Below are 27627 nucleotides of genomic sequence, written 5' to 3' on the forward strand. Positions count from 1 at the left end.
GCAAGCCATCATTTATCCAAGCAATGCCAGTCACAAGCGGGAGGTTGTAAATTGCCTAATTATTGCTCTCTGGAATCTTATACAAGTGAGTGTATAATTTGGCCATTAATATCTGTTGTGAATGAATGGATGGATGCCAAGTGGCAAACACATCCTGATTTGAGTCACCCATGTGTGCACTTTGTGTTTTCTAAAGTACTTCAAGCTCATCCCATTTCAGTGAGTGTAAGAGCACCTTACTAAAATAAGAACTGGCAGGTAGAGATGCTGCTGTAACTTTGCTTAAGCCCTCACCAGGTGCCTTCATTACATATATTGAGGCACCAGGAAAAAACATTCGTCTTTTCCCAGGCCTTTGGCTAATTAAACCAGCTATGGCCTTTTAAATTGGTGTGGGGGATATTGCTTTTGCCTGTTACTCTGCTATGTGTTTTCATATTGTAAACTGCCTTGCGTGTTGAGGTCCCCCAAGGCACCCCTAAATAATTCACAATTCACACATAATTTTTGTTTAAGGTTTTTAGCATAATTTTGGCCACAACTTCATTAAAATACATAAATGTGAGTGGTTGCTTAGGCAGTGGTTATGACTATCTGTCCCCACGCCCAGGGACAGAACTGACTTCCAGATTCCAGCGAAAGCCAGTAAGGGAAAACAATATTGGGGAGAGCATGGAGCTGGGCACTAGACCCTCATCCGACCCCCCTCCCCTGCATGCACCCAGGGGCTTGCGCAGCCCTAAGCCCCGTTCAGGGGTACGGATGAAAGAATGGCAAGTCCCTGGATTCCTTTAATGGAATTCGCTTTCCGCAACAGTATTGTAGGGGTAGGCACCACCAATCCTTACCCCTCTACCAACCAATTTTTTAACCAATGCCTAACCGCAACCTTACATGTTGTGACGATTTGCTACGCAGCAGGCAAAAACCAAATGGCACCAGCCAATCAGCCAAATGGACAAAATTGCCCCAAAAGCAGACAACCCCATGACAGGCATAGCAAGGTCAATGCAATAGCCTAGATTAGGGAGTGTGGGCGGGTGATCCAATGCATGCAGCAAAAGAGCCCAGTCAGTGCTGCGTGACTTGATTTTATAACCTTTGGTCCGTCCCCTAAATGGCAACACCAAAATTTGCCCAGTAACCCAACCGCCCAATCACTGTGGATGGTCATCCATACTAACCCACCCAGCAACAGAGGGGTGGCCTGTCAGACCCCACCGCAACACATGCTCTCTATGAAAGAGAACACGCTTTGTGGTGCATGGGTGAGAGGCGGTATAGAAATTTAATAAATTATAATAATAAAAACAATAATACATTTAGCTGGTATGGTGGCAGGCTGTCCCAGAAAACCTTTTACTTGTTGTTATGTAATGCCTCCCGTGTGCAGCTAGGACCTTTATGAGAAAGCATTTTAAAATTCAGGTTACACTTCACTTGTACAATTTTTGTATTACTGGGTGTACATTTCTGGAACCACTGCAAAAGACTGCTCCATGCTATATATTTTCACACAACATACCCCTGTAAATAATAAAGGAACTGGTTTCCTGCTTTTTAACTTTAACTACAGTGGTACCTCAGGTTAAGTACTTAATTCGTTCTGGAGGTCCATTCTTAACCTGAAACTGTTCTTAACCTGAAGACCACTTTAGCTAATGGGGCTTCCTGCTTCTGCCGCACCGCCGGAGCACGATTTCTGTTCCCATCCTGAAGCAAAGTTCTTAACTTTAAGCACTATTTCTGGGTTAGCAGAGTCTGTAACCTGAAGCGTATGTAACCTGAGGTACCACTGTAAATCCTTTCATTGCCTCCAATTTTCTTTCCCTTGTCTTTGAACTGTGTTTGTTATTTTCTTTGGAATTAGATAGAACTCCTTTGTGGAGTCCTCAGTGACTTTTCTTCATAGGATTCCCCACCCCCACCCCCATTTTTGACCAGATTTGTTGGATTCACACAAAACATGGGAGCTGATTGCTGGGCAAAAGAGGAAGTCACCCTAGGTGAAGGATGATCCAAAATGAAAAGCCTTGTCAAAGCTGTCAGGAGTATCAGTAGTTCTCCACATATCATTACAGTGAAAACCTCCAAAGCACAATTTGGTGTCAGGCAGGTATTAGCATCTTAACATCTTTCTAACTCCCAGGTATTTCTGCCACTTACTGGGGAAGGGAAGAGGTGGCAGCAAAGTCCTGAGCTTCTGCTGGTATGCTGTGCAGTGCTGACTTTGCTGCTGCCTTGCATCTTCCTCTCATCATCCAGTAAGCAACAGTGATGCTGCTGCTGGGAGGCTATTGCTGTGACTCTGCTCCACTGGGCAGGCTGCTCTGCTAACTCCAGTATTTCCTTGACCTCCCTCACTCTTTCAGCTCTTGCAAAATTGTGAAACCTATTACTTTGCATGTGAATTTTCTCCTTCCTCGTTCATTCTCTCTCCCTGTAGCTCTATAGCTAAGCTGGATCCTTAAGAGTCTGCCTAGCCTTTCCATATTTATAAAGAGTATAAGGTCTCTGCCTTCAGACTTCTCTTTTTCTATTTTTATAAGAGTAACTAAACATATGGTCCAGGCAATGTGGGTGAGTGGCCTGTGTAATGTATTATTAAGCCTTTTTGCTCTGGGTATTTTTGCAAGAGCTTGCCCAACCACAAAAGCTATTATTGTTACTCTTAAACCATTTATTTAAAAATATAGATTAATATTACATTTGCAACCATGGTATGGTATTGTTCTAGCTGGTCAATTAAGTAAAATGTCAATTTGTTTTCATTGGTCATCACTAAATTCCCCAGAGCAAACAAAATATTCATAACTAGTGCAATCCTGTCTATAGTATGCAATCATATCCATTAAAGATCACAAGTATAGTAATTTCCCAATATTAGCTTTCCTGTTAATACAGTGGTACCTCGGGTTACAGATGCTTCAGGTTACAGATGCTTCAGGTTACAGACTCCACTAACCCAGAAATAGTACCGCGGGTTAAGAACTTTGCTTCAGGATGAGAACAGAAATCGCGCGGCAGTGGGAGGCTCCGTTAGCTAAAGTGGTACCTCAGGTTAAGAACAGTTTCAGATTAAGAATGGACCTCCAGAATGAATTAAGTTCTTAACCCGAGGTACCACTGTACACATTTAAGATACATGTTCATGCAAATGTGTGCACTGAGGTAACAGAGGTAACAGAGCTCTGGGGTCCATGAGCTTGTCTGACCAAACTGGTAGTTCAATCTATAGTTCAGTCTATAGCTCTTTAACTCGATTCTATTTTCTTGAACTGTTTAGGTTGACAGTAGAAAGGGTGGCTGAAGTTGCATTAGAATAAACATCAGTACATTTCCTTAATCTCAGAGTGATGTGTATTCTGATTCACATTAAAGTACCAGTTTTATTTATTTATTTGCAGACTACAGATGCAAAATAGTTTCCAAGTAGTATACAACATATTAAGGGAAAAGCAAGATACAAGCCTATGTGCTATGTGGGTGATGATCTTCCCAGTCTATGAGATACAAGGGATAGGAAACCCACTATAACAGAAACTTCTATGGACTCCCTCCTGTCAATTCCAAGGTGTGGATTTTGTGAATGTATGTTTAGGCAGACATACATTAGTTGTATTTCTGTTGGATTGTTAGTAACTGGGGAGCAAATGAAACAATGGCATTGACTCTTCATTCCTTCTTTCTTGTTCATTTTGCAAGTCTATATGAGAATTCTTTAGTTTAAGGAAATGCCTACTTCCATGGAAAATATCACAATTGTCTTCTCATGCTTGATTTTATGTTATAGATTGTTTTGTTTTGTTTGTGCCTGGGATTTCCCTCTTCTATTGCGATTTGTACATTTTAGTAAACATATATATGGATATGCCTGGCTTACAAACAGACATTCAATAATACTATCTGTCATTACTGTTTCAACACCCGCTACTTCTCCAGTGCCAGCTCCCTAATAAATATGTGAAGCCCAAGAGGGTGAGATGGAAGTGCATGGGTATATAAAACTGCAAGTTCCTGTAGGACTTGGACTAACTTGGCATGTGGGAGTAAAGGTGGGAAGCCTTTTGTCTTGGCTTCATACTCTGTAAAACTCAGATTAACATTTTGTTTCATTTATATAGGATTTCTGTTCCAGTTATGTCAGTGGTATTTGTTCCCTTCACACTTTCCTTTTGTAGATTTTTTTAATGTACTAAGTTCCATAGCTGAGATAGCACTTAGTAAATACAGAGTGCAGCATTGTCTTAAATTAACATGTGTGGGAGGGATCAAATTGTTTATGGTTAAGTATTTTCTCAAAATGATGCTAGTGCTCGTGTTTAATATTTATTTTTATTCTTTGAGATATTAAGGCATTTTCTCAAAATGATGCAAGTATTTCTGTTCAATGGTAGCTTTTAAAACTATTTCAATTTATTCTCAGCACATATATTGTTGTTCCAAAATATTATCTGGTAGACTAGAGGAATGCACATTAATGTATAAAAATATGCTTTGCTTTCTCTAAAACGTCTTATAAATGTACCCATAAAATACATTATGTCTTATAGGAGTCTTTCAATAAATTATTGAGGATTATATTTTTTTACAAATTCATATTAATTTTTACTCACCAAGCTAAGCAGAGGTCCATGTGTTTATATAAAAACAAAGTGCATTATAACCTACTAATATGAAACCATTACCTCTTGCTGGTGAAAAAATAAATTATCATGACAGAGGGGTAGCTAATCTTTTTTGGCATCCCACCCCTCCAAAGTCCACATGCCAGCAGTAGTTGTAGCTATTGCACACGTGTATGCACACCCGCACACCCCTATACTCATCACACATGCACATTCACCACACATAAAACACACATAGGCACACCAGATATGCAGGCATAAAACACTCCCTCTCTTACACTCACATACATACATACATACATACATACATACCATATTTTCTGTGTATAAGACTATGTTTTTTTCCTAAAAAATAATGTCCAAAATTTGGGGGCATCTTATACAAGGATAGATCTTCCCCCAATTTCTTAAATCGCAGTCCCCCAAAATACAGGGTGTCTTATACATGGGGGTGTCTTATAGATGGAAAAATACGGTACGTACATACATGCATACATACATGCAAACAGAGAGTGCTGTTTATGTGCTACATGTGCTATGGTCTAAACCACTGAGCCTCTTGGGGTCGCCAATTGGAAGGTCAATGGTTCAAATCCGTGTGATGGGGTGAGCTCCCATTGCTCTGTCCCAGCTTCTGCCAACCTAGCAGTTCAAAAGCACACCAGTGCAAGTAGACAAGTAGGTACTGCTGTGGCAGGAAGGTAAACAGCATTTTCTTGCGCTCTGGTTTCCGTCACAGTGTGCCGTTGTGCCAGAAGCAGTTTAATCATGCTGGCTGCATGATCCAGAAAGCTGTCTATGGACAAATGCCAGCTCCCTCAGCCTGAAAGCGGAGATGAGTGCCACACCCCAAAGTCGCCTTTGACTAGACTTAACCATCCAGGGACCTTTACCTTTATTATCTTTACCTTTACCTACCTTTACCTTTACCTTCTACAATCCAACAGACTTTTTTTCTGTCAGCTTTGCTGATATATGTTCGATTTGTACCTGTTCTTGCATTATTAAGATGGTAAATAAAAACACCTCTTTTTGCTATATACCACTTATTACTGTCATAAATGTCTTCTTCTGAACAATCCCAATTTCTCAATGCTAATTTTGCACATTGATTTCTAATCAATGGGCCTGTTCTTTTAGTCTTCAGTTGTTTTCTAATCTCATTAATACAATAAAATAATTAACAGGAGTAGACCAATGATAGAGTGCTACAGTATATGTTTCCTTCAGGCTTGATGTTTACATATTAAATCTCTACTCCCAAGAACGCTTACCAGGTAGTAAGTCAGCTCTGAGTGTCTTTCTTCTGAGTAAACATGTATGGTATTGGACTGAACCAGTTAGTTTTCAGCACAATTCTTTATTTCAGATTTCTTGATCCCACCATAGATGATTCCTCTCACCTTCATTTCTCTAGGTGAAATATAAAAGTGTCATGTAAAACTGTTCCAGTAACCTCTCTGAAGTCAAAGGGCTCCAATCTAAAACTCTGCAGGGCTTTGATGTGTACATTGCCATCCATTAGCAGCACCTTCCACTTTCATTTCAGCGCTGGGAAATTCCTGCACACTGTGTGTGCGCGCAGATCATTTGCCAAAAGCTCCTTTCTCATGCAGAGCTGTGTGCTTTGGAGAAAAAATATATTACGTCCACTGCAATTCTGTTAACTGCTGAATTGATTTCCCTGTCAAGGAAGGAAAGCAGGTTGCGTGAATATGATATATATTTTTGTACGAGTCTATTTGAGGCACTAGCATTGGTGAGTTTTTCTCCTTATGTTTGCTTTATAATGTTATTTTACATCATGTTTGTTCTGAGTGCAGTAAGATAACTGTATGCACATTACTGCTTCCTGTGGAAGGTCCTCAGTCAAGATTACAACGTTAAAGACCTCATTAAAGAGGAGGGAAATCTCACCTGGAAAAACACATTAGGAGCCGACAACACATCTCAGTGTTTGTGGCAAAATCACCTGTTACAGCAACACTCTTAATGCTACTTACACTTATAAGATGTCAATGCATTTACCTGATGTTGGTACATGTCTGGAACAGCGCCCTGCACTGCGCTGCGCTGCCCTGCCCTGCCCTGCCCTGCCCTACCGCAGCTCCCCTCCTCACTCCATGAGCAACTGTAGCACAGACAACAATGACTACAAGTCCCCTGGAATCTCAGCAGACACAGGATCAATTTTCCCCTGTACATTCTCACACAAACTGTTCACACACAAACACACACCAGTTCATGTTGACAGCACCACATAGTCACACATGTACATGGATATCCCTATGCATGTTCACCCCAATTGGGACCCCTAGTCTAGAACAAGTTACCTTGGGAAGTGAGTGGCAAGACTGTTCCTCTTCTATTCAACCAGTGTTCCACCTGTATCTGCACCCTGCTTCTCCGGTGCAGATGTGCTGGCAGAACAACTACGCTGGCATAATATTGCACTATCATTGAGCAGTTCTACCCTATCCTTTAGTTGACATATCTCAAGTACAGGATTTCACCCCATATTGTAGCATGATATTATTACAATAGTGGTAACAGTAGTAATAGCATTTGAGAGAAGAGCCATTGTATTTTACTAAATATTTTCAGAAAAGGAAGGGGAGATGTATTGCCTACTTCTTGCAAAAATAGGTGTGCAAATGCCACCATATTAGTATTCTGCGTATCTGATCTCTTTCCTTCCAGTTGGCACCACTACAAACCAAGGATATGATAAATTAATTTTAAACATTTGTTTCTTCCATGAAAAATCTTGTGATTTATTAGTTCATCTAAAACCCATTAAACATTTTCTCCCTTTGATTAAATAGTTCCATTTTAAAGGTTAATCAATGTCAGTCCAAGTTCTTTTGAAATTTTTAAAATAAAATTTTAAAATACAGGTAACAGTGTTTTGTGTTGTAGCCAAAAACAGTGGCTGTGATTCATGCCCAGTAAACAAAAGTCCTATGCAAGGATTTCCATTTGTGCAATGGGGCTTCCTCCCCCCCACACACACACTTCCCCCCACTGAAATTGTTTCTGGGAGGGTCAGGAGAACAGCATGCAGGGGAAGGAGAGGGGGAAATGTTCCATCTGCTTTTTCAGACAGAATGTTTGCAATAGTGCTACTCAGAATTGCACATAATGAGTTGTGACATCTTAAAGGCTTACAAATTTATTGTGGCATACGATTTCTTGGGCCACAGCTACTTCATCAGATGCATGAAGTGGTCACATATGATGGTGAGTATATGTACCCTGTATACAAAGAGAAGGACAAAAATATCTCCTCCCAGTGTGAAGTCGTCCTCTTTTATTTTTCCCCATATCAGTTTCAGTCTGTTGGTTAGCTTTTCTAGCAAGTGAAGCTGGCATAAAAACCTCACATATACACTAAGTATTACCACCCCTCCCCAACTCCTCTCCTCTCCCTCCTTCTTCCCCAGCCTTATTCTGTATATAACACTGATGTCTCACTTCAAATGTAAAAAAGACTCTACACCCTGAAAAAAAGACAGTGCATGTCTTTTGTAAATCAATAAAATCTTGAATTAAAATTGTTTTAAAAAATAAAGCAATACAAATGCGCAAAAAAGTCTCTCCCCCCCCCCAAAAAAAGATAAATAACACCTGGATTTATCATTCAGCCAGCTTGTAGTCTTTCCCTAGACCTCAAAACAAAGTCCTGATGATATTTTTAAAGCAGATTAGAAATAATCTGCCTATTGTGACCTTCCTCATATGACCTCCTGTTTTATTGCCTTGGATGGGCCATTTCACATAGTGAAACATTACTATTCTCAGTATGGCATGTACTGTATAAGCTAGCATTGCATCTTTATACTTCAGCTCATGAGTTAGAAATATGTTGAGGGCTCTGCCTCCTTTGAGTAAAAGACCTTTTGGAAATAATGCAATTTAATGATATTTTGATATTTAACCTTGGATAATGATATGCTCAGTGATTCTATAGCAGACAGAGGTAAATCAGATAACAATTTTATTTTAATTTCTTTCAGATTAATTTAATCAGACCTCATAGATAATTATTTGGCTACAATTCCCTTGTTTACCAAGTAATTATCATTTTAAAAATCTGTTTGGGTTAGCATTTAGCTCTTTTTTCATCCAAGGGGATCATAACTGTGATGGAATATCTATCAGCCAGCTCTTACAAGTGAAAGTAATTAAAATAAGTCTTTATTATTCTCTGTAGACAGTGAACTATAATAAAATTGAAATGAGTTGCTTAAAAATAGAGTATAAAAGCAGAAAATACTTCTTCAAAATGGAGAATAAAGTCAAAACCTGCTTAGTTCTGCTTAGTTTTACAAGGTTTTAATTGAATTAAAGGCTTCTGAAATTACACAAATTAGGACTGTGAAGCATGAGTGATTTTAGCTACTATACATAAGTCCTGACACTTCCATTTTAAGCAGTATGACAGAAACATAAAAGTGGACTTCAACAGTGACTTGTAGACTGTGGGTATTGTAAATGAAAAGAGTTTAAGGAAATAACCTTCTTTGAAGTCATTGTTTATATGAAGGACCCAATCCACTGACCCAAGCACACAGCACAGTTGCCCTTTCTGCCTGTTTATGAACTGCTGAAAAGTTCCTACATACAGTAGGTTACATACGCTTCAGGTTACATACGCTTCAGGTTACAGACTCCGCTAACCCAGAAATATTACCTCGGGTTAAGAACTTTGCTTCAGGATGAGAACAGAAACCGGGCTCCGGCGGTGCGGCGGCAGCAGGAGGCCCCATTAGCTAAAGTGGTGCTTCAGGTTAAGAACAGTTTCAGGTTAAGAACGGACCTCCGGAACGAATTAAGTGCTTAACCCGAGGTACCACTATATTGCCAAAGGGAACAAGAAGTATAAGAGGATTTCTCAGCACATTGAGGCAACATAGAGAGGAGAAAGAGCCACTACCAGCTCCTGTTCAGAATGTTCCCTAAGGACTTAAACCTACCCCGCTATTTTACTGGCAAGGGCAACTTACCTGTTACAACTACTCATTTGGCACGAGCACATTGAGGAGTGGGCTTCATATTATGGGAGACAGGTGTGAGAGAGTGCAGCAGCCTATTTGAGCACTTTTTCCTAAGGATTCAATGTATCAGTTATATTTATTTCCTAGAGCAAAACTCGTAGATTTACAGCTATGAATAGCTGTTTCAAATATAGCAACAGGTTTATGAACAAGTATTGCTGATTTAAAAATAAGGGGGAAAGAGAACAAGATGTTTTCCATACATCAATGAGGAAAAATAGCACCGCATCCTATGCAATAGTAAGTTGGCAATGATCCTAACAAGCAATGCTACCTGGTGGCTTTCAGAGGATAAACTATGCATAAATAATCCATTTCTCTGTCTCTTGTAGTGTGAAACACTGGGTTGGATACAGATTGTTAACATAAATCCCACGGAAAGGTCTATTCTGCAATAGACTGAGTCTGGTTCTGACCCAGCACATTCAACTCAGCACTAGATACCTTGCATCGTTGTAAACTAGGATCCAAACAACAGTGCAAAACAACTAGTACTGAGTTGGAAGTTATCCAGAGTGAACATTAATCTTGCATGCGGAGACAGCAAAAACAGGCCTCTGAAACTGGAAGCAGTGACTATTTTACAGTACAGCCTATGAAAAACTGTCATCTCATTAGGGATATCACAGACACTATTCAATATGTATGACCCCATTCCAGGCAGTACTCAGATTAAAATGGGAAACTCAGGAAAGAATTGTAGGGGAAATATGGCTTTTCTCTCCTATATCAGGAAATCACATACTGAGTTCTGGGGAAACCTAGTAGTTTTGAAGCAGAAGCATCCTTTTTCCATGAGGATGTCTGAAACTCACACACCAAATGAATGGCATCTGATCATTTCACCTGTTCTTTAGCCATATACACTAGCACCTGCTATTTCCGTTGCCATTATGAAAAGTGTCTGCAGTAAATTAGTATTTATAGCTGGTGCAGTCAAATGAAGGGGGGAATACATATTTCAAAAACATTGCTTCATTACAAGCTAATGAACCCTGCCTTTAAAAGAGTAGAATAATTCATTCTAATGTCTTAAACTAGTGTACACAGTTTCAGTGACTCTAAGTGTCAGTAGGTAGGCAGGAAAAACTATAGACTGCAAAAGGCTGCAAAATTATACTGAAAATAGAGGTAATAGAGGAGAATGTTAGCTTCTATCCTTAAGTCATGCTAAGTTTGGATAGATTATCACCTGCATTCTATTAGATTTGAGCAATAGTTCTAAATTTCAAGAAAAATGTCATGGATCATCCGCCACCTCCCCCCCCCTCCAAAAATAAAGCATTTCCCCTAGCATGTGTTTTCCTTTCATGGAATCATAACACCATGCCAATTAGGACGTGATCCTATGTTGTACTCACTTTCCCACTTGAACTCAATGGGGTTTATTCCCCTGTTTCAGCATCAGTTACCAGTACTTTTTAACACAACTCTTACATTGTAGAATGTAAAATGTTATTTATTTTTTGAAAGAATACATTGGAAATTGGCATATTACTTGGAATGTCAATTCATCCAAACTGACTGAATGAGTGGTAAAATGGCAAACATAATTCATTGTAAACCAGTGTAAAGTGATGCATGGCAGGCCAAAAAATCTTAATTTCATATACACACTCGCAGGGTTTGAACTGGCAGTTACTAACTATGTACAAAACCTTGGGGTCATCGCAAATAGCTCAATGAAGATGTTGACCCAGTGTGCAGCAGCTGTGAAAAGGCAAATTCCTTGCTAGGGATAATTAGGAAAAAGATTTAAAAATAAAACCGTTCATACAATAATGCTGTTATATAAACCAATGGTGTGACTGCATTTAGAATAGTGTACAGTTCTGATCATCACACCTCAAAAGTGTTTTATACAGCTGGGAAAAGGTTCAGAAAAGGGCAACCAAAATGATCAAAGTGAGAAAAGTTTATATCTTTCAGGACTTTTTAGTTTAGAGGAAATGCGAACAAGAGGTGACATGATAGAAAATTATCAAATAATAATTATTTTATTTTATTTTTAAATTTATATCCCACCCATCTGGCTGGGTTTTTTCAGCCACTTGCGACTTATATAAAAACACAACAAAACATCAAACATTTAAAAAAACAAAATATCCTCTACAAGCAACAAACTAATAAATCAATAGAAACCAATAACAACAACAACAACAGTAGCAATAATAACAGTTTACAGTTATACCCAAATTAAAATACCGCCAACCCAAACTACACATTTAACCAGAACCAACCTGACAAAAACAAAACAGAGGAACCAAAATTAGAACAGTTTAAAACATTTTAAAACATTTTAGCCAGTTGCCTCAACCCAAGAGTTATTCCAGCAATGTCCCTCTGGCCTCCCAGGAGCCTCTTTTAGCTGTTCAAGGTGAGTCTGGGTCCCGCCCCCTAGGCTAGGTGGAAATGGCCTTGCAGCAGGGAGTGGTCTTCTTCCAGAAAATTATGCATGCCATGAAGAAACAGAAAAGTTTTCTCCTTCTCAACACTAGAACTCATGGACATCTAATAAAGTTGGATGTTGGAAAATTCAGGACAGAGAAAATAAAGTGCTTTTCCCATGCAGTACTCCTGCAGGAGAACGCTATGTTTTACCTCCACTGTCAGAGGCAGTATGCCTCTGAATACCAGTTGCTGGGAATCGTAAGTTGGCAGAATGCTGTTGCACTCATGTCCTGCTTGCAGGCTTCGCACAGACATCTGGGTGGCCACTGTGAGGCCAGGACGGAGGACTAGGTAGACTTTTGGCCTGATTCAGCAGGCTCTTACATTCTTAGCATCTTGCCCTCTGTGGCTGTTGCACTAATCACAATTGCTTAATTGTTTAATGCTGTAAATGAGTGTGTCCGTGTGGAACCATTTACTCACCTGAAGCAAATAACACAAATAAACAGGTTAATTGATTAAGGTAACTTTTATAGAGATGTGTTAGGGCAGCGATGAATTGCCCACAATGTGAGCAGCTCCAGAGCTGCTTCTGCTATCCCCCACCTGGACCTATGCCTGGGAGAAAAGCATCCAAAGGGGAAAGAGCAGCAGGTCCTGTTAGCTAGGGATGATGGGAGTTGTAGTCCCAAAACATCTGGAGGGCTGAGTTTGCCTATGCCTTGTTTAGTAGAATTACCTACTTGAAGGGCCAGCCAAAGCCTGAGGCCTTCTTGCTTCAGTAAATCCCCCTGCTCCATTATTGGCTTCTGCCTGCCTAGACACTGTAACACTGAATAGGAAGACAATGTTGGCGGCTGCATGACCAAGTACTCCATGGCCAGCATCCAGTTGCACAGACTGGTGACTGAGGCATCCAGCCAAGCAACAGCTGCCCCAAATCTTGTTCTTCATAAAGTCCTGGGGCAAATTCTCATGAGACTTGAGGGAGATCCTACATAAGCCTCTCCCCATGTGGCCTGGCTACTCTCTGTAGGTGACTATTGCCAAGCACGGTGCTTCAGCTGCTGCCTGGCCATGGAATGCCTGACAGAGCAGCTGCCACCACTGACTTTCTCCAGGCAAGGGAGGCTTGGCTAAGAGTTGCCCTGGCTGAAGCTGATTTGGGTATGATTTTTAAAAAAACCATTAAAAACCCATTACACACACACACACACACACACACACACAGAGAGAGAGAGAGAGAGAGAGAGAGAGAGAGAATATTTATTTTACAGTAAAACATTTTTTCCAAAATACACATAGGAATATTTTTTACTCCTGAAGCCATGATGGAGGGCTTGACGCTCTGCATTAAGAGCTCAAGACTGAGAACTGTGAATGGAACAGCTAATCTCTCACCTCCACATGGAAGTATAACTGTACCTTCCCCATTCCTTGTTGTGGCTACACTTGAAATCTATACTCCATGCATTAAGAATACTGAAGAATAATTGAGGCTGTTGTTTCATGAATATATGTTGTGGTTTTTGCCCTGGTATAACCACATTTATTTAATTAATTTTGAGACACCTCATGTGATGAGCTTCTAGGTTTTATGTTAAACATTTTAACATAAAGAATGCCAACAAAATGCAAACATTTCAAAATATCACAGCCATTCAGCATGAAGACAAAGTATCAACACACACACATACGTATATTTGTTTTCTGTGCATATGAGACGTCTGAACTTTTGGCAATAATGGACCTATTAATGGCATTCAAATAGACGGAGCCACTGATGTTCATGTATTAACGCAGCAGCTACAACAAACCAGGAAGAATCATGTTTACTTTTATATAGTTCCAACCCTAATGTTTATTTTGTTGTGTTAACAAATTGTAGATTAATAGATTTGTATATACAAGAATTATGCACATTTGTATTTTAAACTTTATGGAATGTGTATGTTGTCCTAGGATAATACGTCATTGTGAGAGAGACATCTTTAGGCTTATAATTATAGCTGTGTGATGGGACCAGCAGATGGATTCAACTTGAAAATAATAACTGTGCCAAAGTAGGAATCTCAAGTGTTTAACTAATGTATTATGGAAGAAATTAAATGTTTTTAAAAAGATTCTACCGAGTATGGATTTCATGAGTGTAATGACAAGAAGTTGAGAAGATAAAGCAATACCACAATATGTGGCGTTACGTTCCACTCACAGTTCTCAGTGCACAGTTTCAAGCCCTGTGGTCATTTTCCACCCCAGCATCAGATATATATATAGTTAAAAAGAGATATAAGGATATAAAGACCAACTCTTTTGATCATATTTTTGAGAGAAGGTTGTGAACAAGGATGAACGTGTTTGGCCATTGTGCAAGGGCAAAGAGAAGCTGCTGTGTTCTCTCTTGCTGCTTCTCTTCCAGTGCCATTGTCTTCTAACACTGCATGGTCCCACCTAATTAGGTTTCCTGTACTGAGCAAGATGACATTGTAGCCAAGAAAATAAAGCTACATTGCCTACCCATTTGGGTGGGGGGAGATAATATCTTTCTGTTACTAAGCAACTAGGCAATGCTTCCTCCTTGGCCCCTCTGCACTGCAACACTTTCATCAAGCACATCAAAGCGCAACAAGATTGAGAACAGTGGCAAAAATGTGAAAAAGAGTACATTTGGATTTGAATCACCCAGAGGCAGTTTGTAATCTTATGGAACTCCTTCTTTACTCCCAAAACTTAGATGTGAAAAGAACAGTCCCATTTTAATCATTCTGCCCTCTAGGATTTGGGAATGAAGGGTATGTCTTTAGGGTTTAATTGGATTCAGGGTCTGAGCTTACTAGAGCTACATTTTGTATTCATGTTGTATTTGTTAAACTGAACAAAGAAGTCCGCCAATTAACACTTTCCCTTCCTCCAATAATGCTTTTTAAAAATTAGACATATGAATTTATTATTTTAATTAAAAAGAAATTGAGCTTGGAGAACACTCCAACCTGTTAATTGATTTTTTTAAATGATTGCTTAAATTATGTACAACTGAATAGCTCTCTGTTTTCCATTTTAATCTGCAGTGATATTGTTATCTTGTAATACAATACTAACATATGATTATATCTGCCATTAATGCAGTTAACAGTAGATGACAAATTTTATTAGGATATTTTAGGCTTAATTCCCCTCAGCTATGCTGCTATGAATCTGGAGTAACTGCGACAAAGATGATGGTACTGCAGCGGTGTAAAGTGGCTATAATTAAAAAGAATCAAGCCCTCTGTGTGTTGATGTAACAAATTATATTACGGAATATTTACATGCTACCTCCTGCAGTGAGCAGCTGGATTCCGTTTTTATCTTTTCTATTGAATGGAGAGCCACCTTGCCATTTGTAAAGTAGGAATCTTAACGGAACAGTCTCAACATTGGACTATTTATTTATTTATTTATTCTTCCTCTGTCAACATGTGCAAGACACTAAAATATCCTCATACTATACATACGTACCAACTGTACTAAAGATTCCATATTAGCACCCACAGTATATTGGCTGTATGTGCCTCAATATAAGGAATTCTGGTACAAAGGTGCTAAAAACTGCAGCTGAGACCTCATGATAGCTCGGGAAGGAAAAGCTCTGAGCAGGCAAAATGCAGTTCTACTATTGGACATCATTCTCTCCAGACTGACATTCTTATTTGTACCAATAAGATTGTTCTCTACTGCTGCTAGTGTTCTTTATTCTGGGAAGCTGGACCATCCCTAGCCAATGTGCAGGTGTGAACAAATAGGTTAGGGGGATCTGACCACCTTGACCTACACCTTGGGTTTGCATTAACAGGTGCAGTGGGTGGCTGCTTTTAAATTCTGCTGTGCTTTAAATTTCACCAATTAGATAAAAATTTCATGTGTTGAGCCATGCATTAGGAGTACTTCATCACATAGTGAAGCTTATTTTCACTGTGTATTAGAAGCCCTTGAGTGAAAACACCCTATAACATATCTTCAAATCTCCTTTTCCAAACCAAAAGCATGGTCAACAAGTAGCTAAGCACTGGAGCAATGGTTGTGGAAAAGCTACTTCTTTACGTTTAACTTCCAGTGAGTAACAATTTACTTGCCATTAAATGGTGGTCTCACTCTCTCACTCTTCTGAGACAAGGCAATTCCTTCCTGGCTTAGATGTACTGCAGTAAAACATAACTTTAAATACAGAAAGGAACTGAAGGAATACTTACAGTGTCTTAACTGTGTAACTACTTACATGTGCATTTTATTCTTATAAGTGCTAGTTTGTACTTCCATCATCTCAATAGCAAAGATCCATTTTCATACATTGCTTACTTTTATTTTCAATCCAATTTGAAATGAAAACACAATTTATGGCATTTCTGAATATCCTTGAGGAGTTGTGTGTAAGAACTGCTCCTTTCTGTGGCTTCATGTAGGTTTTTTATTTTTTTTCAATGTAGTGCCACTGTGTATTTTGTGCTGTGTATCTAACTGCTGTTTTATGAACAATAAGAGATCTAAAATATTATAGTGTCTGTTCCTTTCTAGTGATAGTAAGTTTAATCACTTCACCAGTATTAGTACGCTGTACTGTAAATGGCAACAAAGTCTGTTAATTTCATATAGAAATATGAATGAAACCAGATCAACATTAAGGGGAAACAGATCAACGTTAAGGGGAAATAATTTTATCTGATGGTCTCTTTTTTAAAAAAACCTAAACAAATCACCTGTTAAAGGTATGCTTTCTGTAATTGCTTGCTGCCATCCATGGTACTGTGAACAAGTGAATTTCTTTGTTTGTTTTGTCCTTTGATTTTGGCAAGCAAAATAACTCATTATTGATTCTCAGATAATCTGTTAATCTATGCAAGCACCCAACAGATAACCACTTTTATTTGGAAGTGAGAACCACTGTATTCCAACAAGTAGAAAAAGAAAAGCAATCTTTGTATTCTCACTTTCTCACTATGTAGTAATGACACATCATATGACTTATGACATGTAACTTTTTCCTGGTCTAGAGAGTTTCCATCCCAGCACTGCCTGTTCCTTAGAATCATATCGTAGTCTCTTTCTACTTGTTAGGTCCTGCATTATTTTTCACCTTCATGACACACTCAGCCAGCTACACAGAAAATATTCCCTTGATGTAGCTGTCCACATACCTTCATTCACACACACACACACACACATCCAAGGTAGCATCATATTCAGTTCAAAGGTAGATGTGCAGCAGATAGGGAGAGAAACTATTTGATGTCATCATACAAGTTTCCTCTTGAGATTTACAGGTACAGTGGGACCTCGGGTTAAGAACTTTGCTTCAGGATGAGAACAGAAATCGTGCGGTGGCAGCGGGAGGCCCCATTAGCTAAAGTGGTACCTCAGGTTAAGAACAGTTTCAGGTTAAGAACGGACCTCCAGAACGAATTAAGTTCTTAACCCGAGGTACCATTGTAGATATATACAGATAGTAGATACCCTACTGTTCTCTGTTTCTTATATACCACCCTTCTCTTTGGCAGCTACGTGTTGCTGTTCATTGGCTAAGAAGTCTGGACTCTTTGTCGCTTTGTACTGGTTGGACAATCTCTGAGAGACCTATTGGGGGGGTGTTGGAAATCCACCATTCTGGTAAGTGGATTGTGTGCCGCTCTGTGTGTAGCTTTAACCCGGTACTGCCTCATATTGCTTCTTCATGAGCTTTTACAAATTATCTTTCAAGTCATCTACAGAAACTACTTTTTTAAAAAAAACAAAAAAACACCAACAGCATTTTCTAGTATTATCTAGCATTTTCCTTGGCAGTTCATTTGAACCTGATCAAACCGTTTTGGTGAGGAAAATTTTATTTCTTAGCTGTGCCTGCTTGGATTTACATTTTTGAATTTGTTCACCCTCAAAGAATGTCCTTGTATCAGTCTGGAACTTCTTTGCGGAAACTGATGCTGTTGTTGCTGCTACTATTATTGCTGCTGCCATTAAATAATACTAAAACAGTCAAGCAACTTTATCCAGTCAGTATGTATATTGATAACATTGTGAATTTCCATTTAAAAATGAAATGTTTGCAGTGCAAAAATTAACAACTAGTAGCTAAAATGTTTGAAAGACACTCCATTATTTAATTATATTGTAGTACATATGCTCTGGCATTCTATCTAATTACTTACATTAACATTCTGTGTTAGTGTGTCCACTAAACCAACTTGACTGGCTTGGTAACACCTCAAGAAGATAAAGATGGCATAACCTCTATACCTGATCATTTTACAAATTCACTGTACATGCTAAAACTCACTTAAAATGTAGAAGATCATGTAGGTGCATCTTCCATCTGTGCTAATTACTATTTCAGAATACTAATTTTGATCTCTACTTGATAAAAGTACATTCCAGTCAGGACAAATAAGCAAATAATAATAATAATATAGTAAATGATTATGCTTTAGAAGTTAGTTATGGATCCAACAACAAAGATTGCAACCTTAGATTGTATTGAACTGTGACCAGGAATTGGTTTGATATTTAAATGTTGCCTTACTGCTTGAGAGCAACCACAGCACTACTAGGTTCATCATATATGTGAGTTGGAAATTGTGTAGAAGGCCCAGCACAGTAATATTTTATTTCAGAGGAGGAACTTTCTTTAAAATGAGGGAATTAGATAAAACAATTAGATAAAACAAAACAGAAGGCAACTCACTCTGTGATGACAGTCTGAGCCACTGGATGGTGCTAGAGGCTTGGAGGCTGAGCCAGTACTTGGAAGCTGGCCCTTACAAGAGCCCAATTGGGTCTTCTCAAAGGACCAAAGGGAGAGATGCTGCCATGACCTGCCAGGGGGCTCCACTCTCCCCTTTCTCCCTAGCACCGAGAAAGGCTTTCTTTCTTTCTTTCTTTCTTTCTTTCTTTCTTTCTTTCTTTCTTTCTGGAGAGAGAGAGAAAGGGAAATAGGGGGAGGACAGTTCTCAATGTTTATTCGGGAAGAAGTTGTGGGTGAGAAAGAGGATGGTCTGGGGTGGGGATATATGTACCGCTGTCTTTTGCGGGGAAGTTGTGAGTGGAAGAGAGGATAGTCTTGGGATGTGACCTATTTGTTGGTTTAGAAGTTGAGATGGGAAAGGTTGTGCTGCTGAGGAGAAACTTAGATTGACAAGGGTAGGATGTTATCATGGAGAAGGAAACTCTGGGGAGGGAAACTGAGTACCATAGGATGTTAAAATGGTTAATAAGCATTGTAAAAAAATTAAAATAAAAATCAAGACGTCTCCTTTAAAAATTGATGTTCTTGCCCAAATGAAGAAAATATGAATCTTAGTATTTGCACTGAACAATGAAGCATTTGGGAATGAGTGCTTTTTGCCTCTTGTTTGTTTTGTATTTTATTCTGTTATGTCTTCTGAGTGGCCCAGAGAACAGGTGTTATTCGGTGGCCTATGTGTATACAGTGGATGAGTGAGTAACTAAGAAAATAAATAAATGTCATGAGGTAGGAAATTGAACCTAAATTGTAGATCATGCTTGTGAATATTTATGAAAGCTTGTTTTCCTTTATTTGTGTACCATTTGCCCAGATCTTATGAGATTTCCTGGAGCTGATCATAACATGTGTTACAGTAAAACAAGCAACATTCTGAACACTGAGGTGCTGGTCCAAGGGCAAAGGGTGGGGTAACTGGAAACACTCCTTCCATGATATTACTCACAGACAAACCACAAGTGGTAAACAAAAATAAGCCTTGGTTACAGCTTGTGGTTTGCCCAGTGGCAGAGGAAGGGTGGGTGGGCTGCCCCAGTGTTATCACTGGGGGTGTGTGGGTGTGACAAAATGATTTTTTTAAAAAATGGGCTCACGAAACTTTTCAGGAGTGACGTGGTGGCATAGGTGCCTGCCTGAAACGGCTGCATGGAACTTGCGGCTGCGTACTGCCTCTCCCACAGCCGCCATACAACTGAGGGGGAGGCGGCAAAGAGGCTCCACATGGCGTAGAGGCTAGCCCCCAGATGCAGGACACGCCCCCGCACCAGGCACCCGAGTGGCTAGCTACGCCACTGGGTTTGCCTGGAATGAGACAAACCATGAGCACAGGTTCAGACATAAATCTACAACAAACCATGGCTTAGGCCCGGGTAACAAGGCAGCAGCAGGACTGGGGGAGGAACACTGTAGCCATGATGTTTGCTCTACAAACCTGCCCATTTGTCTAGCATGGTTTTGCTTAGTATTATGTGTGAACATAGTGAGTGTTAGTGCAGTTAAACGAACACTTGTATTTTGAGAGGCGGGGAGATTTGTGCACCCCGATGGCTTTCATGAATCATGAATTGTATGTACAGTATAACTAAAGGATTGTGCTGAATATGCAGGATGGAGGGCATGTTCCATGTGAACAAACAGAAGAAAGAGAGAGATAGCTGGACATAATAATCAGGAACACTGATTTGAGGAGCAGCTGGAGCCAATGCTGCTGGTGGGGTTTACATAAGAAAGCTTTTCATGAAGTCACCCCCTCTCTCTCCTGTGAAAGCAACATAAACATAAAACAGCCAAGTCTGTCAAGTAAGGAGACTGTCTCAGAAACCACTAGCTGGAGCTTCAGAAGTTGGGATGAAATAGGCAGGCATCTCTCCCAACCCCTGGCTGAAAACAGTGTCACTGCTAAGTAAAAGAATAGTTAGACCAGGGGGAAAGGAGACTGTCTTGACTTGAACTGGACTCGGAAGAATCTCAGAGGCTTCAATTAATAATAATGATAATAATAATAATAATAATAATAATAATAATAATAATAATAATAATAACTAATTTTATTTATATCCCGCCCTCCCTAGCCGAAGCCGGGCTCAGGGCGGCTAACAACAATAAAACAGTACAAAAGTACAACACAACACAACACAACACAACACTCTAAAATCATTCATTATAAAATTAATTCAAATCAAGCCACTGGCAACCATTAGGCCAGAGCTCCGCGAAGATTGCCGAGGGAGGGGGTCAGGCTGTGCCCTGGCCAAAGGCCTGGTGGAACAGCTCTGTCTTGCAGGCCCTGCAGAAAGATGTCAAGTCCCGCAGGGCCCTAGTCTCTTGTGACAGAGTGTTCCACCAGATCGGAGCCACAGCCGAAAAAGCCCTGGCTCTGGTTGAGGCCAGCCTAACCTCTCTGTGGCCTAGGACCTTCAAGATGTTTTTATTTGAAGACCGTAAGTTTCTCTGTGAGACACACCAGGAGAGGCAGTCCCGTAGGTACGAGGGTCCTAGACCGTATAGGGCTTTAAAGGTTAAAACCAGCACCTTAAACCTGATCCTGTACTCCACCGTGGGCCAGTGCAGCTGGCTGAATTCTTGAATTCTTGAAACATAATAGGGAACATGATATTGAAAATGCATTTTACATCCCCCCCCCCGCCAAAAAAAGAAGCAGCCTGGGAACATAGTTTGTTAAGATTGCTGGGAATTGTAGCTCTGTGGTGTCCAAATGATAGATCCCAGGATTCTTTGGGCAAATTTTGCTTTAAATGTGCTTTAAATTTATGGCATGTACACAGCCTTAATTCTTCAAGCTTTTCTTTATTATGCTCAGCCTAGGGGTTGGTCTAGATGGTCCTCGGGGTCCCTGCCAACTCTACAATTCTGTGGACAATGTGTGGAAATAAACCCAAGGGATGAGTTGGCACTCCTGAAATTTCTCATCGCTCAGAGATTAGAGTGCATATAGCAATACCTAGCATTAAAAACATTACAGTGGTACCTTGGGTTAAGTACTTAATTCGTTCCGGAGGTCCATACTTAACCTGAAACTGTTCTTAACCTGAAGCACCACTTTAGCTAATGGGGCCTCCTGCTGCCGCCGTGCCGCCGGAGCACGATTTTTGTTCTTATCCTGAAGCAAAGTTCTTAACCTGGCTAATTTCTGGCTTAGTGGAGTGTGTAACCTGAAGCGTATGTAACCTGAAGCGTATGGAACCCGAGGTACCACTATATTGAAACAATGGTAGCTCAGTAAAATAATTCCCATTATTATTTTTAATATATAATGTGTTAGATCCAGATTTGCAGAGTTCTATTGACACTGAAGGAAGGGACTGCAGAGACAATTTTCACTGGTTCTTCCTGTAATCCCCTGTACACTTCTTGGAAATGTTGGGGGAAGTAGTGTAGGGGAAAGGAGAGATTGGGGGAAATTACTTCCCCTCTTCCTTCCAGTGAGAAGCTACCACTGGATTCCAATCCAGTGAATGGAAGGAGGCCTCGAGTTCATTGGTGGAATAAGACTATATTCAACCCTTTATCATTTGTATGCTATTTACTTACATAGGCTTTTGCTAGATTGCAAGTAAACTATAGCTAATAATAGTATACAAATAAACATATCCATACTATTTTTGTGTTTTTAAGCGAGACAAAACTTTGAACCTCTTCTTATGACCTGTGTATATGTGTGTGTCATCAAAGGTAAAATTACTGGCAAGCCTGTGCACAATGGCCACAAATTTTGCTGAGTTGGTTATTTGCATCTGCTGACATAATCAGTATTCACATTTGTAAGAAGACATCTCAGCTTCTCGTTCTGTGAAGTTTCCGTTCAGCAAATCAAGTGGCATTGTCACACTGGCACTGATAATCCCATACCAAGTTGGACATTTTGTTTAAAAGAGATTGAAAAGTTCTGCCCAATAGCTCAGAAGCTAAATAAAACTAAAAAAATTAGTTTTTGAGCTATTTTTAATTATAATTGTTGAAATCTATACTTCTGACATGGGTTGCCATTTGCAGGGCCGTCTTACCCATAGGCACTAGGGGTGCGGGGCACCTGGCTGCCAGGCTCTCAGAGGCGCCAGGCTGAGAGTCCGGGGCCCAAGAGTTGAGTCCGGAGAAGAGCCCGCCTGTTGGTCAGAGCACCGCAATGGGCTCTTCTGCTGTGGGCGGCTCTGTGCCGCAAGTTCGGGGGCGACCAAGCCAGCGAGACCCTGAGGCGGCCAGCCAGCTCCACCCTCCTGCGGGCCTGGCATTGGGCAACTTGGTGGGGGCACCAGGCGGATCTTTGCACCCTGGCACTGCATATGCTTAAGGCAGCCCTGGCCATACGCCTGGATATTCCCAGGCATTTCAGCAATTTTTGCCCAGATGCTGTTTACGAGGGCAGAATACCAGCTATGTCTCAGAAATTCCAGACATATGGCAACCCTAATTTAATGTAAGTGCAAAGTGATGCACATTTTGATACCTAGACGTTTCCCTTGTCAGTCACTCACAGCCACTTCAGACTCCTCACCTTAATGTGAAATGGAAGTTTGTTTCCCTGTGTGACTTTGGGGGAAGAGAACTCCATATGATAATGAAACGTGGTTGTCCTCTTCTAACTTGAATGTATTCTCAGTGCTGTGGCTAATGCACGTACACATTTTAGCTGTAGTGCCCTAGGCTGTAAATAAATATTGTAGACGACAGGATTATTGGAAAAAAGCTGTAATACACAGTTTATGTATAAAATAAATAGTTAACCCAAAATCAAATAATTTTTCTTAGTTTAGAATATGGTTTACCTGTTTTCCACTCTGTCTCCTTAGTAACAGATGCATCTGTTTATGTTCTCTTAGTCATTAAATCCAAAGTATGTAGCTGCTTCAAAATAATAATAACAGTTTCTCTGAATTGGCTAACTACTAATTGTTTACTAAGAAATCTTGCAGTGATAATGAGGCCAGAAAACATGGCCATAAGTACTGTTGGTAATGCATATGTGTCAGAGCTGCTTGAAGATCCTAGCTCACAGAGGATCACGCTAGCCAGCGATCATTAAGTAAAAGTCTTTATTGAATTACAGTTTCCATTCTCACGCTGCTGCGCGCAACTCTACGTCTAGTAGCTAGATCGGCGAAGCTCCGTCTGAGTCTCCGCCCCGTGTGCACCAACTTAATATCCTAGCCTTGCTCCACCTTTTCCGCCTGACTGTCCTCCTCTGGGTCCCTCTACCCCCCGGGGCTTCTTCCTTCCGGGATTCTTCTGACGCTGACCCGGACCCTCCTGCCTCCTTGCGCCGGGCTTTAGGACCTGGTTCCCTTTCGGGGCTGCTTACTGCGCCGCCTTCCTCTGCATTTGAACTTGGCGCGCGCGCCCAACCTTCCACTTTCCTCTTAACCGTTTCTTCGCTCCCCGATGGAGGTGTGGCCACTCCTGACTCATGCCCTCCCTCCTGTGGTGAGCTGCCAGCGCTTCCCCCCTGGCTCCCTTCCTCTTCCCTGCTTCCTGGCGGTGACGCTGGTCCCGATTTCCAGCTGCTCCCCCCTGAGTCCCCTCTGGCTCTATCTTCCTGGGGTGCCCCCCTAGACTCCCCCCTTGCCCTGGCCACTGGTGCTCCTTTCTGTGAATCCTCTGATTCACTGGAAAGACTAGGAGATCTCGGGTCGTCGTCATCACTCATCTTTTCTTCTGCCTCCTCCCCTTCGCTCTCTGTTTCCTCCCTTGCCCGTGCCTCTGCTCCTAAACCCCTGACATCCATCCCCCCCTCGAAGCCCCCCATTCCCCCCTCCCCTCCTTCCGGTGCTGGAGCTGGGGGCTGCTGTTGCAAAGGGACGAACGTCGGATATCGGTCGCTTCCCGTGGCGGGCCTCCATCTGAACTCTCCCGGGTCTTCCTCCCTGCTCTCGTCGACGACGGTCACCTCCGCTTCCATCTCTGTGCCGCCGTGCTCGAAACCAGGGTCGTCCCCGAAAATGTCCATGTCCGTCTCTCCCTCACTTCCTCCTGGCGGCGTTGCTCGTCCTGAGCATTCCCGCCACTTTCTGCGGAACTGCTCCTCTGGCCTATCGTCCCACCAATACGAGGGTTCTGAGGCAGATTCCGAGGGTGACCCCTCCGGGGAACGGACGTCTCGTGTCGGTTCCTCGTCCGAGTCGAACCCCCGGAACGTGCTGGCCGAAAGCGTGGGCGTGAAAAGCCAGTCGTCGAAAAAGTCTGCTGGCATAGGTCTATGTGGGAAGAGGGCATGAAACTCGTCTTTGAGCAGAGGTTCGTCTAAGGCGTAGCCCGGCACCCAGCTGTTCGCACTGGCCGGGGTGCCCTCCTTGGCGAGAAAGTATTCTACCCCCTCTTCCCCCCATCTGGAGTCCAAAATCTCCGTGACTTCGTTGATGCGCTCCTTCTGTGCCACTCCCGCGTGCCCTGTTCTGTCTCTGGCCGGACTCGGCGCCGTTCCGGGTTCCTGGAACCTGTGCGGTGCCTTGTAGGGAGTGAGCACCGATCTGTGGAATACCGGATGCATTCTGGAACCCTCCGGAAGTGCCAGTCTGAAAGCTACCGGGTTGACCTGCTCTTCGACTTGGTAGGGCCCCAGTTGTTTATGCCCTAGTTTCTTCTTGGCCAACGACCTGGCCGGCACTGCGTGGGCTGCTAACCAAACCCAGTCTCCCACGTGGAGCTCTTCTCCAACCCTTCTGTGCTTGTCTGCTTGTACCTTGTATGCGTGCTTGGCCAGCTCCAGGTGGCGCCTCAGCTGATCGTGGACTTCCTGCAGCTCCGACGCGAACGCATCTGCTGTCTGCGGCTCCCCCTCCCCCATTCTTTCCAGTCCCGGGAAGGTTCTGGGGTGCCTCCCGTTGTTGGCGAAGAACGGCGTGACCCCCGTGGACACGTGCTTCGTGTTGTTGTAGGCGAACTCGGCAAGCGGCAGGTAATCCACCCACGTCGCAGGCTGTTGATTTGCATAACATCTCAGGTACTGCTGCATGATGGCATTGACCCGCTCCGCTTGCCCGTTGGTCTGCGGGTGTCTCGCCGACGCCAGGTTGATCTTGACGTTCAGGAAGCCCATCAGCTTCTGCCAGAAATTCGAGATGAACTGCCGCCCCCGGTCGGACAGAATAGACCGTGGCAGACCGTGAACCTTGAACACGTGGTCTATGAACAGTTTGGCGGTTTGCTCCGCCGTGGCCACCTTAGCACACGGAATGAAATGCGCCATCTTGGAAAACAGGTCCACCACCACCAGCACTGCCGTCTTGCCCCTTGAGCTGGGCAGATCCGTGACAAAGTCCAGGGCCACCCTTTCCCAAGGTTCGACCGGAGTTTGCAGCGGTTCCAACAGTCCGGCCGGCGGTTTGTGCACTGGTTTGGCCCTCTGGCAGGTGTCACACCTCGCCACGTAGTCTGCGACCTCCCCTCTCATTCCAGGCCACCAGAAATCCCTGGCTACTAATTCCACCGTCTTCTCCTTGCCAAAGTGCCCGGCCGTGGGCGCGTCGTGCAGCTGCTGCAGCACCTTGGCTCGAAGTTCGTCTCCCGGCACGTAGATGGCCCCTTTACGGATGAGCAATCCATCTCTTAGCTGGAAACCGTCGGCCGCTGCCTTGCCCCTTTGCACCTCTGCCATCTTTGCTTGTGCGAAGGAGTCCCCCTGCAACGCTCGTCGCACCGCCTCTAGGTCCACGGTCGCCGCGGCGCACGCCCACACTGTTGGTGCGAAGATGTGCATGGCGGCCGCTGGTGTTGCGTCCTCCAGATACTGTGGCTTACGGGAGAGAGCGTCTGCCATGATGTTGGTGTCCCCCGGGACATACTCTATTCGGAAGTCGAAGTTCGCAAAGAACTCAGCCCAACGTATCTGCCTCTGGTTCAGGAACTGTGCCGTGCGCCAGTGCTCTAGATTCTTGTGGTCCGTGCAAACCTGCACCGTGTGCTTGGCGCCGATCAGAAAGTGCCTCCACGCCTTGAACGCTGCGTGAATGGCCAGCAACTCCCTGTCCCATATGGTGTAGTTCTGCTCGGACTTGCTGAGCTTCCTGGAGTAAAACGCTCCCGGTCGCCACACCCCCTGCGGGTCTTTCTGCAGCAGGACCGCCCCCACGGCTCTGTCCGAGGCGTCTGTCTCCACCCTCATCGGCTTGCTGGGGTTGACATGAAGCAGCTGCTCTTCCGACGCGAAGAGACGCTTGAGTGCCTGAAAGGACTGCTCCGCCTGCTCTGTCCAAATGAACTTCTTTTTCTTGGAGCTAAGCGTGTCAGTGATGGCCGCCGTCTGCATCGCGAAGCCCTTGATAAACTTGCGATAGAAGTTCGCAAAGCCGACAAACCGTTGGACCTCCTTCCGGTTGCGCGGGCTCTTCCAATCCAACACCGCTCGAACCTTGGCGCTGTCCATGGCGAGCCCCTTGTCAGACAGCTTGTAGCCCAGAAAATCCACCTCCGGCACGTCAAATTGGCACTTCTCCAGCTTGGCGTAGAGCCTATGTTGCTTTAGCCTGCTCAGCACTTCCTTGACGTGTTTGTCATGCTCCTGCTGCGACTCCGAAAAGATCAGGATGTCATCTAAGAAACAGACGCATGTCTTGTAGAGAAGTCCCGCCAACACGTGATGCATAAATGCTTGAAAAACGTGGGAGCCATTTTGCAATCCAAAAGGCATAACTCTATATTCGTAGGTCCCCAGTGGCGTGAACATGGCTGTCTTCCACTCATCACCCTCCCGCATGCGAATGAGGTTGTACGCCCCCCGCAGGTCCAACTTGGTGAACACTCTGCCCTTCCGTACCTTTGCGAGGAGGTC

The 27627-nt window shown here is 42.6% G+C and overlaps 1 protein-coding gene across 14 annotated transcripts in view; it reads left to right on the forward strand.

Annotated features, from left to right (window-relative positions):
* Positions 1-27627, forward strand: part of TENM2 (teneurin transmembrane protein 2) — a 795537-nt gene that overhangs the window by 47603 nt on the left and 720307 nt on the right. For 13 of the 14 annotated variants that reach the window (XM_083481506.1, XM_083481494.1, XM_083481483.1 and 10 more), the window contains exon 1: positions 17631-17716. The exons of the other annotated variant lie outside the window; for it this stretch is intronic. The gene's annotated coding sequence lies outside the window, so the exon portion shown is untranslated. Of the gene's footprint in view, positions 1-17630; positions 17717-27627 lie in introns of those variants that run through there. 14 annotated transcript variants of the gene reach the window in all.

Source organism: Podarcis liolepis (assembly GCF_965112155.1).
Source record: "Podarcis liolepis genome assembly, chromosome: 2".
Taxonomy (NCBI): Eukaryota; Metazoa; Chordata; class Lepidosauria; order Squamata; family Lacertidae; genus Podarcis; species Podarcis liolepis.